This window comes from Heloderma suspectum, chromosome 3, assembly GCF_057233095.1.
Source record: "Heloderma suspectum isolate Gila_16-S chromosome 3, 16-S_ref, whole genome shotgun sequence".
NCBI lineage: Eukaryota > Metazoa > Chordata > Lepidosauria > Squamata > Helodermatidae > Heloderma > Heloderma suspectum.
This window is the reverse complement of record NC_139460.1, coordinates 327631859-327645572: the sequence shown is the minus strand read 5'-3', so window position 1 is coordinate 327645572 and position 13714 is coordinate 327631859.

Here is a 13714-nt window from a genome sequence, read left to right as displayed (position 1 = left end):
GGCAGAGAACAGCCAGAGAAGCCCTTCAGAGCAGTGACAACCTCATGTAGCTAATTATGGACCTCGGAAGGTGAAAAACAAACCCCCAAAGCAGGACTGTGGTTGAGCCAGATGACGTGGGAGCACTGTTTCCACCCCAGCAGCAGAGTTTGGGGCCCAGGCAGGGTTTTCCCCATATTTCAGCCTGTCAGCTAGGCCAGGATTCCCAGTGAGATGAAATTTCCCCTGTGTTCCTTGTCGCCGTCAGAGGGCTGTGTCAGCTCCCGTCAAGTTTGCTGCTCATGGGAAGTGTGACACAAAATGCCCGGTCTGTTGAAAAAGCTGGACAACCTTTCCCCAATCTGATGCCCTCCAGATGTGCTGGATTGGAGTAGCGGTGGCCCCAGGTTTGGGGGGCCCCTTGAGCAAGGCACCCTCAATGGGCCCCCTCCGGCACCGACTGAGTCTGCCTTCTCACAGCCACTGTCGCCAGCTGCTCTTGCTCCTCACGCTCTTTCCCGTCATTGCTCCCGCTGGCTTGCTCGGGAGGCAGAGAGCCAGGGAGCAAGGAGGCTGTGGCGACTGCAGCTCCTCCTTCCCACCGCCACTGTTGCCTGGGCCGGAGCGAGAGGCGGGGGCAAGCAGGTTGCAAGCGTGAAGAGGAGGAGCAACTCCAGGGGGCTCTGGTCAGGGGGCCCCTGCTGGGGTGCGGGCCCTTGGCACATGCCCAACCATGCCCACTCTTGACGCTGGCCCTGAACTGCAACTGCCATCATTCCCAGCCAGCAAAGCCAATTGGGGAGCAGGCGACCGGCAGTGCCAGCTGCTGGTGCTGGTTCTGCCCAGTTCTGAAATTCAAACATCAGCCTGAACCACACACACCCCCACTTTACCTTGCTGTGGCCCATCACGTCAAGCTGTTTTCCCGGCTCCCATACTGGAAGGGAGGGGAGTGTTTGAAGTGACAGTGTGGGGTGGTAAGTCATGGGGGGGGCTCAGTTCCTCTCTCTCAGAGGGACTTCATGTTGTAAAAACTAGACCCCCATTTTAGGCCATGAATAAGAAGATATGGTTGCCCCCATAATGCCCAGCATGGAGTGGACCTACATGGGCTTGCCCACTTGGCCTTACCCACCTTGCATAAACAAGGCATCCCCCCCGCACTTCCTCCCCCCCCACCGGTGTTATTTTGGATGCTGCTTTAAAACCCATTAAGCCCCAAGGGAAGGTGAGCAGGTCATGTGACAAGGCAGCAGGCCTGGGCCACTGAAGCGCTGGGCTTCCGCCGCCTTCCAAGCCAGGGTGTCTCATCCCTGTCTGCACTTGCCGCATCCTGCAGTTAAGCTCTGGGATTTCTGTGGCTCGCATCTTCAGCCATCCCAGCTGACCTTGGAAACAGGGAAAGCCAATGGCCGCTACAGGGCTTATTACATACACCAAGGGTTTTCTGGGGTTCCGGAAATCATCCCTCACACGAAGTTTGAGATAAACTAAGATGGCCATGCAGAATCTCAGGCCCAGGGGCCAAATCTGGCCCACCTGGGGTCCCAATCCAACCCACCAGGATTCCCCAGAGGGCTGCACCCTGAATTTATGAAAGGCCATTTTTGTATGTTATTCCCTTGTACTTGCAGGATTTTCTTTTATCCTAAATAAGTCCTCTCCCCGGTCACTTTTATGGCATCATCTCCTCTGCTCTACTCGTGGAGTACAATAACAATATCTTGTGTTAAAAATGCAGGAGCCCTTGCTTGTTTCTCTGTGTGGGAGGCTGCAGTTGGCCAGAAGCCTGCATTTCTTGTTCTCCGCACAGCCAAGCCCCGAGCCCACCACAGCTCTCCTCTCCCTCTGCAGAAGGGGTGGCCACTGCTCTTCCCACCCCCAGTGCTGCATTTACATGCAGACAAGCCTAAACACAGTTTTGGGGGGTGGGGGTGGAGAGTGGTGCTTTGAGTTCAAACCTAACGTGGAAGGGCTCGAGGAGCAGCCCAGCTCATCGGGGTGAAGAACAAGTCAGAACAGACACCTGTGGCGAGTGGGATCTGTTGATGTTGCAAGAACCGCAGAGGCATCTCCTTCTCGGCCCACCCAGCCCTTCTTGGCAAGCAGCCCCTCGGGGTCCAGAGAAGAATGCGGCCGACCCACCCACTTTGTGGGCTTTAGGAAGGATGCTTTTGCAGGCAATCCTTCCTCCACTCCGTATTTCTTCGGTCCTTACACAGATACAGAACAGAGGGATCCAAGAGCATTTACTGCTCAGCTGCAGGCCTCCTGCCTGCCTGCCTGCCTGCTCACCCACCCTGCTTTGCCCAAACTCAGACCCCTGTCCAAGTATTTATTTTTATTTAGTTTATTTGTATTTAGCAATGGGCAAACCTGCCCCGCATGAATTCGTTATTTTCTTGGAAAGTAACAAATTCATCTGTGTAATCTCGGCGGATAGTTTTCCTTCCATCTGAGTTCTTGTTCTGTGTATATGAGTTTTTGTGCAAGTTCAATATCAAACTGTATCTTGGGAGGGTTTTACCCTGGAAGGCAACCTAAAAATAAATTTAAATTGAATAAATAATTCGGAATCATATACTGCATCATAATGTCATTAGGGATATCAGAGGAATTAGTTTGCGGGGATGGCGGAGCTCAACATGTTTTTGATGGCTCCCCCCCCCCCCCGACTTCAGGACATTTTCCACTAACTGGGCCAACCCAGTCTGCAGCGTGTTGGGCCAGTTAGCAGATTTTCCATTTGCTTATTTGTGTGAATTATGGATGAATGTTGAGAAGATTGCATAATATGCGCAAATTGCACACAGTATGGCCATAATTTGTGCAAATTACACAAATGGCAGTGGACACACACAAAGCATATATGCAAAAAGTCCCCAGAGTAAGGGAAAACCCATGGCTCAGCTTGCAAATGCCAAGCCAGGCACGCCGCAGAGCCCAACGGGCCCCCAAAGAGGCAGATTTCCAAGCGATAGACATCCCTAGATGTCATGTACCACCACGTCATGTACTCCTTCCTGATTGGTTGTTCCCACGTGGCTGTTCTATGTAATGTTTACTCACCGTTGCCAGTTGGTATATAGAGGAGAGAGAGACGGAGTGGTATACAGAGAGACGGAGAGGTGTCTGCAACCTATGTGGCTGTTTCCTCGAAAATGATTGGTTTGTGGAAAGAGTTCAAATGCCAACTTTCGCTAAAGAGTTAAGGCGACATCATCACATTTCCACCTGAAAGAAAAGGATTAAACTAACCAGCTTAGTGCATGTGCAGAAATGTCACAGTTTAGATGCAGACTTCACATACTCTGAAGCCCTCAGTCCATTCTGAAATCAATAATCAATCTCTAAGACAGCAATCCAAGGTGAGGTAAGCATTATGAACACATGAAGTTTCGACCAATGAGCCAACTAGTTACGAAATTTGGTGGCATCTCTATTTATATCCCGTCTTTCCATGAAAAAGTGGTGCTCGAGGTTGCTAACAACAAAATCCAGATTAAAAACAAATAAATTAAGCACACAATTAAAATATAGCAATAAAAGAAATAGACAGCACCAACCAATTAAAAACCCTTTCAGCAACAGACCGCCCTGCAAGCCAAAGGCTGGCCTGAATAAAACAGTCTTTGCCTGCTGGAGGAGGGACAACAGAAAGGGGGACGCCACCTCCTTTGAGAGTGAGTCACCCCAGTACCTGACCAGGTCACCTCCATTTCTCACCCCCCTTGAATGGGAAGCCTTCCAGCCAAGGTACCACAAATTGAAGGGGCTTATTAAGGTCATGGTCATTTGGGGTGGGATGGGGGAGAGGGAAGGAGCAAAGAAACTGAGAAGAAATTAAAATGTGTCTGTTTTGCTGCAAGAAAGACTCTGCCTCCCAGCGTCTGGAAACCTGGGCCCTCAAGACAGCCTTACCCTGGGGCTTCCCACATGGTGCCTGTGAGCATCAGTGTGCCCGCAGACATCTCTCTTGGCACCAGCCAGACTCCCTGCCCCTCTGGATAGTTATTTTTTTAAGGGAATTTCAATTTTTTTAAAAAATGTGCTTGTTTTTAGCTGGGAGGCTGGCATGCTGGCCACTCCAACTCTTTGCATTGTGCAGGTGGTTGGACTAAGTGATCTCCGAGGTCTCTTCCAAATGTATGAATCTTTGCTGCAAAATCAAGTGCCGGACGCAGCACCACCTGGGCCACAGAAGCAGTCGCAGAAAATAAATATGGTGGGGGGCTGTCGCTCAGCATGCCCAGGCACCCAGAAAAAAGAGAAAGGTGAGCTGGGGGTGGTAGGGCGTGTCCTGGGGAGCTGTGGTGGTGCTGGTGGCGGCGGACAGTGAGGTGGGGTTCTTTGCCTGTGCTGCGTGTATGTGTGCGTGTTGCCTGGAATGTGTGTGGTGTGTGCCTGCATTGCATTTTTCTCCCTTGGTGTGGGCGTGTGGTACAGTGTGGGTGTTTTGCCTGTGAGTGTTCGTGTTTCTCTGAGGATCAGCAGTTTGTCTCCTGTGAAATGGGTAGCCTGTTGTGCTCTGTAGGGGCAGATGTGTGATGTGGCATTTGGGGCCCAGACCCCACCCTTGCCTTGTACTCGTTTTCTGGGTGAGGTTTCTTGTCTCTGAGCCTCGGCAGTTGTGCAGGGGGTTGGACTAGATGGTCTCCGAGGTCCTGTGAAAAGGGTGTTTTGAGACCAGCCACGCCCACCATGGCAGCCATTTATGAATGCGCATGCACCCTCACGGCAGCCACTTTGTGAGAGTGCCCATGAGACTCTAAAAATTCCAAATGTGCCCACTGACCCAAAAGGGTTGGGGACCCCTGGCCTAGCCCCTGTGCTCATCCAAAGTGGAAAGACCCTGCCTCCACAACCCCCCAAAATTCCCCCTTGATTTTATCCTCTGACCCACAGCATCCAGGGTTTCCCCAGCCTTTTGTGGGGTGGTTGTTGCATACGTACTTTGTTCGCTCTTCCAGTAAGGTCTAACTCTCACTGAGGTTTTCAACTTGTGTGTGTTGGGGGGGGGGGATTTACATGGCTGAAGAGTTGCCCTGCCTGCACACAGAAAATGGGTGTGTCAGAGAGAAGAGTTCTAGCCTCACAGTCTCTCTGACATGCAAGCTTTCTGTGTGCAGGGAATTTTTATTTTTATATGGAGGAGGATGACATTATGTGGGCACAACTGGGGAGAGGTAACAAGCAGGGTCCTGCAGGGCTCAGTCCTGGGCCAGGTGCTCTTCAACATTTTTATTAATGACTTGGAGGAGGAGGTGCAGGGAATGGTGATCAACTTTGCGGATGACACAAAATTGGGCGGGATAGCTAATACCCTGGAAGACAGAAACAGAGTTCAAAGTGATCTTGATAGGCTGGTGCGCTGGGCAGAAAACAACAGAATGAAATTTAATAGGGATAAATGCCAAGTTCTGCACCTAGGAAAAAGAAACCAAATGCACAGTTACAAGATGGTGGATACGTGGCTCAACAACACTACAAGCGAGAAGGATCTTGGAATTGTTGTCGATCACAAGCTGAATATGAGCCAACAATGGGATGTGGCTGCAAAAAAAGGCAAATGCTATTTTGGGCTGCATTAATAGAAGCATCACTTCCAAACCCCGGGAAGTACTAGTTCCCCTCAGCACTGGTTAGGCCTCATCTGGAGTACTGTGTCCAGTTCTGGGCACCACACTTTAAGAAGGATTAAGACAAACTGGAAAAGGTTCAGAGGAGGGCAACAAAGATGATCAGGGCCTGGAAACAAAGCTCTATGAGGAGAGACTGAAGGAACTGGGCATGTTTAGCCTTGAGAAGAGAAGACTGAGGGGAGACAGGATAGCGCCCTTCAAGTACTCGAAAGGTTGTCACAGAGGAAGGCCGGGATCTCTTCTCGATCATCCCAGAATGCAGGACACAGGATAATGGGCTCAAGTGACAGGAAGCCATATTCCGGCTGAACATCAGGAAAAGCTTCCTGACTGTTAGAGCAATATGACAATGGAACCAATGACCTAGGGAGGCAGTGGGCTCTCCCACACTGGAGGCGTTCAAGACGAGGCTGGACGGCCGCCTGTCAGGGATGCTGTGACTGGGATTTCTGCATTGAGCAGGGGGTTGGACTCAATGGCCTTGTAGGCCCCTTCCAACCCTACTATTCTATGATTCCATGATTCATCTGCAACCTCCAATGGCACAGCCCAGCCCAGGCACAGATCGACTGCCTCACTAAGAACTTGGGCTGCATTTCTTATTCCAGACAGGTTGGCTCTTCTGATCACAGGCAAAACTGCTGCCTTCGCTTCTTTTTTTACAGCTCCCCAAACCTTGGCACGTCTGGAGACAGGATGTGTGCACGCATGGAAAAAGCATACCCAGCTCTGCTCCTGATGTGTCAGGCACCAGGAGGTTCAAAACCTGTTTGGCAGGCTGAGCCAACCCTTCCTGCTCCTGGAGTCTGGCTCTGTGGGTGGCTGAAAGAAGGAGAGGAACTTCCATACCCACATTCCCAGTCGAGGCACTCTGTCTTGGCAATCAGCTGCAACGCTTGAGCCATCCTCCTCTCAGCTCCAGCTTCCTTCCTTGGGGCTCATTCAGATGTTTTTTCAAATGCAGTTCTGAGTCCCCGCTAAGTCATGCGCAAAACATGGAGAGGCATGTGAAAAACAGATCACACATGCATGGGAAAAGGAACCATTTGGGTTGCTGCTACAGCCAGACCCATCTTTGCTTGCTACTGACTGCCACCCCCCAAGCTAGCCTTCAGCTCAGGATGGAGCCAGGTCAAGGATGGTGGACACACCTACGAACATCTAATTCTGATGGAGCCAGTCCAATGTCTTGCTGCTGAAACCTGCTAGCCAGCCAATCATACACCACCAGCACCCTTGCATGATGGCCTTTCCCCCCACCCCTACACTCTGGTCCTAGCTCCTACCTACAGGTAATAGAAAGGGCTGATCAGTGGTGAAGAGAGAGGGCACTCTGGACATGTCCAGAGACCCTCTCTTCTTTATTGGATGTATCTACCCACTTTATAGAGAGTCAGAGCCTTGGTCCGTCTAGCCCAAGGGTGGGCAGCTTCTGGTCCCTGGGCCGAATTGGGCTGTCAGAAATGGCCCATCTGGCCTTCAGAGGGTTGGGCTCCTCCCCCTCCCCAAGCCCTCCCCTCATAACAAAACCCTTTTGTTATCTCCAATCCATGATCAGAGATAACAAGAGGTTTCCCCTGAAGGGAGGGCGAGTGGCACGCAGGGGATCCCGAGTTATCTCCCAGTGGGCTTCACTTGCAGAGAAGACAAAGGATGAGCGAAGCCTTGCAGCAACTCGTCCGGCGCTTGCCCCATAACATCTCCCGAGTGGGAGGAACCCCGTGCACAGCAACACCAGCTCCTAGTGGACACAGCAGGTAGCCCATCCAAGTAGGCTGTCCACTCCAGAAAAAATGATGTCAGGTGGCAAGTCCACGCCCGTTGGGTGGCCTTCAGCGAAGGGAGGGCTGGGCTGGGGGTCATCTGGTTCCCCACCCGATTTCGGTTGCCAACCTTGAGATAGCCCAATACTCTCTGCTCTTGCTGGCAGGTCTTCAGCAGGAAGAGGTCTTTCCTGTCACCCACTGCCTGAGCTGGTTTTACGTGGAGATGCCAGGGGTCGAAGCTGAATCCTTCTGCACACAGCAAGACATGTCCCTGCCTGTGTTACAGGCCCTGTCCTCACTTGCTCTTTTCATGTGCCATGCGTTAGAACACACGTGAGCAACCCATGCCCCCCTTGGCTTCTCTCTCAGTGGACCGCAGAGCCTGGGAAGTCCCACGAACCTTTCCCCACCTCCCAGCTGAACAGCCATCAGGATCAGATCGCTCTTTCCCTGCTGCTATCAGCAGTGAGGAAACGTCGATCAGGGCCAGGACTGCTGGGAAAGGGGTGAGGTTAAGGCCTCTCCCCACGGCCAGTGGTCCCAACACAGAGAGCATTGTTTCCCTCCTATTAATGGCTATGAGGAAACAATGACCTGGATCAGGATCTTGGGGGTGGGATGAAGATTTAAACTCTCCCCAACAATCCCATGTGTGTAGAACCCCAGACCCATCACTTGGCAATTCATGGGACCAAAAACATTGCCCACCACTGCATTAGAAGCAGGTTCTGGAACTGAGCTCTGTCTTAAATTTATTTATTTATTCGTTTCATTTCATTTCATTTCTATACCGCCCAACAGCCGAAGCTCTCTAGCTACTGGCTAGCTTCACACACTCACACACACACAGGCCCCAACAGAGACACACTTCTATGCTTGTCCTCTGTCCACCCTAGTTTATGGCGGCTTGAACAACTGGAAGCAAAAGTCATTTTTAAAGCTCTTCAGGTCAGCATAACTCTTCTACCAACCCAGTCCCAGAAACAGGAGATGCAAATCAGGAGCTCATCTGAAGCAGAATGATCCAATTCACACTCAGAATCACAGAGATAATTGAGGATCATCCACATCTCCTGAGTCAAGACAAGAGAGTGACTGGGATTCTGGAAAGAGCCCAGGAAATTATGTGTCATGGGTAATGCCAGCTGTCAGCCTCAGTTTCTGATGTGGCAAAATGTGTGAGATGCCCTGAAGGCTGGGCAGGGAACCCAGGAGAAGTGGGTCACACAAATGCAGGCATTTCTCTCCCATGGGTAGAAGAGCTGGCTGTCCACGACGGCATTGCCTGCTTTGAGCAACAGTTTCACCTTGTAGAGGCCCGGGCTTTTCACTGTCTTCCTACGCTCAGTCTTGGGTCGTGCAGTTTTTTTTCCCTCTCTTCCTGCTCACTCTCCTCTGGAACTTCATGACTGGAATGTGTTGCTTCATGTTAGGGCTTGTTTATGAGCACTTACTGAAACTGTGAAGTTGTAGGCCCTAGTTTCCAAGCTTGGGAGAGCAGAGTGAACCATTTGCCATGACAGACAAACATACAGAAATAAATCAGAGTCGGGGGTGGGGTGGGGGAGGGAAGGGGAAACACTGCAAAACAAATCCTGGCTTGATCTAAGGCCCTCCAAACTGGGCTATTGCAAGCACTTTGAAATACCAATTGACCCCGCAGTGGAATATTTGCTGCTGCAGACTTGACAAAATGATGCAACAGGTCACTGAACAAGGAAACATTTCTTAACACTGTGCAGCTCTTAAAACTACAAAGGGCTCTTAAAATGGCTGTTCCCCTTTGCGTGAGTCCTCTGTGCTATTTTTGCTGGAATGGCCTCCCTCCACGCCCTTGTAACACTTTTTCTTCAGGGTCCCTAAAGGGACTCACGGCAATGGCTTTGTACAGGGACAATTAGCATAAGTTTTAATATCTTAATTAAAAACTGTAATAATGCACATGTAATAATTTTACCCCCTTCATGGATCACTGCCTTGTTGTGGCGAAGGGGCTTGCGTAACTCAGTGAAGCCATAAGCTATGCCGTGCAGGGCCACCCAAGACGGACAGGTCATGGCAGAGAGTTCTGACAAAATGTGGTCCACTGGAGAAGGAAATGGCAACCCACTCCAGTATTCTTGCCAAGAAAACCCCATGGAACATATCACAAGGCTAAAAGAGATGACGCCGGAAGATGAGCCCCTCAGTTCGGAAGGTGTCCAATATACTACTGGGGAAGAGCAGAGGGTATTTCCAAGTAGCGCCAGAAAGAGTGAAGCGGCTGGGCCTAAGCCAAAAGGACACTCAGCTGTGGATGTGTCTGGTGGTGAAAAGAAAATCCGATGCTGTAAAGAACAATATTGTTTAGGAACCTGGAATGTCAGATCAATGAATCAAGGTAAGCTGGAGGTGGTCAAACATGAGATGGCAAGATTGAACATCGACATCTTGGGAATCAGCTAACTAAAATGGACAGGCATGGGTGAATTTAATTCAGGTGACCATCATATCTACTATTGTGGGCAAGAATCCCTTAGAAGAAATGGAGTAGCACTCATAGTCAACAAAAGGGTGGGAAAAGCAGTACTGGGGTACAATCTTAAAAACGATAGAATGAGCTCAGTATGAATCCAAGGCAAACCATTCAACATTACAGTAATTCAAGTCTATGCCCCAACCACTGATGCCGAAGAAGCTGAGGTTGATCGGTTCTATGAAGACCTACAACACCTTCTGGAACCAACACCAAAAAAAGATATCCTCTTCATCATAGGGGATTGGAATGCTAAAGTAGGAAGTCAAGAAATCACTGGGATAACAGGCAGGCATGGCCTTGGTGTACAAAATGAAGCAGGACAAAAGCTAATAGAGTTTTGCCAAGAGAACACGCTGATCATAGCAAACACTCTTTTCCAACAGCACAAGAGACGACTCTACACATGGACATCACCAGACGGTCAATATCGAAATCATATTGACTATGTCCTTTGCAGCCAAAGATGGAGAAGCTCTATACAGTCAGTCAAAACAAGACCTGGAGCTGACTGTGGCTCAGATCATGAGCTGCTTCTTGCAAAATTTCGGCTTAAATTGAAGAATGTAGGGAAAACCACTAAACCATTCAGGTATGACCTAAATCATATCCCTTATGAATATACAGTGGAGGTGAGGAATAGATTTCAGGGATTAGACCTGATAGACAGAGTGCCTGAGGAACTATGGACGGAGGTCCGTAACATTGTTCAGGAGGCAGCAACGAAATCCGTCCCAAAGAAAAAGAAATGCAAGAAAGCCAAGTGGCTGTCTGATGAGGCTTTACAAGTAGCTGAGGAAAGAAGGGAAGCGAAAAGCAAGGGAGAAAGGGGAAGATATATCCAACTGAATGCAGAGTTCCAGAGAATAGCAAGGAGAGACAAGAAGGCCTTCTTAAATGAACAATGCAAAGACATCGAGGAAAACAACAGAATGGGAAAGCTAGAGATCTCTTCAAGAAAATTGGAGATCTCAAGGGAACGTTTTGTGCAAAGACGGGCATGATAAAGGACAAAGAAGGCAGGGACCTAACAGATGCAGATGAGATTAAGAAGAGGTAGAAAGAATACACAGAAGAACTATACAGGAAAGATGTGAATGTCCCTGATAGCCATGATAGTGCGGTCACTGAACTTGAGCCGGACATCCTCGAGAGTGAAGTCAAGTGGGCCTTAGGAAGCATTAGTAACAACAAAGCTAGCGGAGATGACAGTCTTCCAGCTGAGCTATTTAAGATCCTAAAAGATGATGCTGTTAAAGTGCTGCACTCACTATTCCAACAAATTTGGAACACTCAACAGTGGCCACAAGACTGGAAAAGGACAGTTTACATTCCAATTCCAAAGAAGGGAAATGCCAAAGAGTGTTCAAACTACTGCACAATTGTGCTCATTTCACATGCCAGCAAGGTGATGCTCAAAATCCTACAAGCTAGGCTTCAGCAGTATGCGAACCGAGAACTACCAGAAGTACAAGCTGGGTTTTGAAGGGGCAGAGGAACTAGAGATCAAATCGCCAACGTTCGCTGGATCATGGAGAAGGCAAGAGAATTCCAGAAAAACGTCTATTTCTGCTTCATTGACTACGCTAAAGCCTTTGATTGTGTGGATCACAACAAACTCTGGCAAAGTCTTAAAGGGATGGGAGTACCAGACCACCTTACCTGTCTCCTGAGAAACCTGTACGAGGGTCAAGAAGCAACAGTAAGAACCGGAGATGGAACAACCGATTGGTTCAAAATTGGGAAAGGAGTACGACAAGGCTGCATATTGTCGCCCTGCTTATTTAACTGATACGCAGAGTACATCATGAGAAACGCCGGGTTGGATGAATCACAGGTCAGAATTAAGATTGCTGGGAGAATTATCAACAACCTCCGATATGCAGACGGTACCACCCTAATGGCAGAAAGCGAAGAGGATCTCAAGAGCCTCTTGTTGAGGGTGAAAGAGGAGAGTGCAAAAGCTGGTTTGAAACTCAACATTAAAAAAACGAAGATCATGGCATCTGGCCCCATCACTTCCTGGCATATAGAAGGGGAAGAAATGGAAACAGTGACAGATTTTACTTTCTTGGGCTCCAAGATCACCACAGACGGTGACTGTAGCCATGAAATTAAAAGACGCTTGCTCCTTGGGAGGAAAGCTATGGCAAACCTAGACAGCATAGTAAGAAGCAGAGACATCACCTTGCAGACAAAGGTCCCTATCATCAAAGCTATGGTTTTCCCAGTAGCAACGTATGGCTGTGAGAGCTGGACTATAAGGAAGGCTGAGCGCCGAAGAATTGATGCTTTCGAACTGTGGTGCTGGAGAAGACTCTTACGAGTCCCCTGGACTGCAAGGAGGTCAGATCAGTCAATCCTAAAGGAAATCAACCCTGACTGCTCATTGAAAGGACAGATCCTGAAGCTGAAGCTCAAATATTTTGGCCACCTAATGCGAAGAGAAAACTCCCTGGAAAAGACCCTGATGCTGGGAAAGATTGAAGGCAAAAGGAGAAGGGGACGGCAGAGGATGAGATGGCTAGATAGTATCACCGATGCAATGAATATGAACTTGAGCACACTCCGGGAGAGCACGCAGGACAGGAAGGCCTGGCGTGCTATGGTCCATGGGGTCACGAAGAGTCGGACACGACTGAACGACTGAACAACAACAACAATAATTTTACATGCATAACCCACCAAAACAATCAAACAGAGCACAGCCCACCCAAAGTTCTGTCCTTTTTTTCAGCTTGAGTCCACAATAAAAAAATATAAATAACATTTCTATCTGAAGCTTGATTTTTTCTGCTGGCCAAAGAAGGAAAACAGTCTCTATTCCATTCACTCCAGCTGCTCAGCAATCTTGTCAAGGTGGATCAGGATCCAGCAACGCAGGAACAACTTAAACAGCCTTGTCTTAAGGTTCAGGGAGGGAGGAGAAAACAAGCTTCTTCCACTCTGCAATTCTGCTAACTGCCTAAAATGGTGGCCACTCCCTATCTCACTCCTTTACTGAGCATGTACAGAATATTCCCTCAGAATTCTTAAGGAAAAAGCCCAGTATAAATGTGACACTAGACATGTAAGAAAAACTGCATGCCTCTGAATGCCAGTAGCTGGGGAACAACAGTGGGAGAGGGCTATTTCCTTTATGCCCTGGGGATCCATAGGCCTGTGTCTGGCCACTGTGGGAAGCAGGATACTGGACTAGGGCAGCCCACCTTCCAGAGAGGATCACAGGACCTCTTTCCCGATGTTCCTTCACAATTTCCACATTCAGCTGATTGTAGCCCCTTGGTGTTTTCCACTATGGAGTGGACAGAATTGATGGAAGTATCCCCAGAGCTCCTAAGTTAATGGTTCAGGAAGATGACTCAATTGCAGAAAGGAATTTCAAGGTTTCCACCTTCTCAGGATTGAGTTTCCCAAGATTACCCCAGGGCCCTGTGCCCTGCATCCAGACGAGGTTACATTGCCATGCATGGACTCTGAGAACTCCAGCCATGAAGGGGGGCACACCACAGTCCCCCTCGTGTAGTTGCAGCCTGAGGCTGCTAAAGCAGACTAGGCCCCTGTAAGGGAAAAGGCCTTGGTCAGTGTGGAGGAGGAACTAACTAGCCTAAAATTCACCCCACTACTTAAGGCTCAGTCACCATCTGCTGCTTGCTGGAGCAACACGCAGATAAGTTCGTCTGGCTTCCAGCCCCAGCACCACTTGGAACTCTCCATGGTGCTATCCTATTCCTGTTCCTCCTTCCCTGGAAAACTTGACTTGCCCCAAACCTTGGTAAAGACCTGATCCACTAGGATAGGGGCAGAACAGA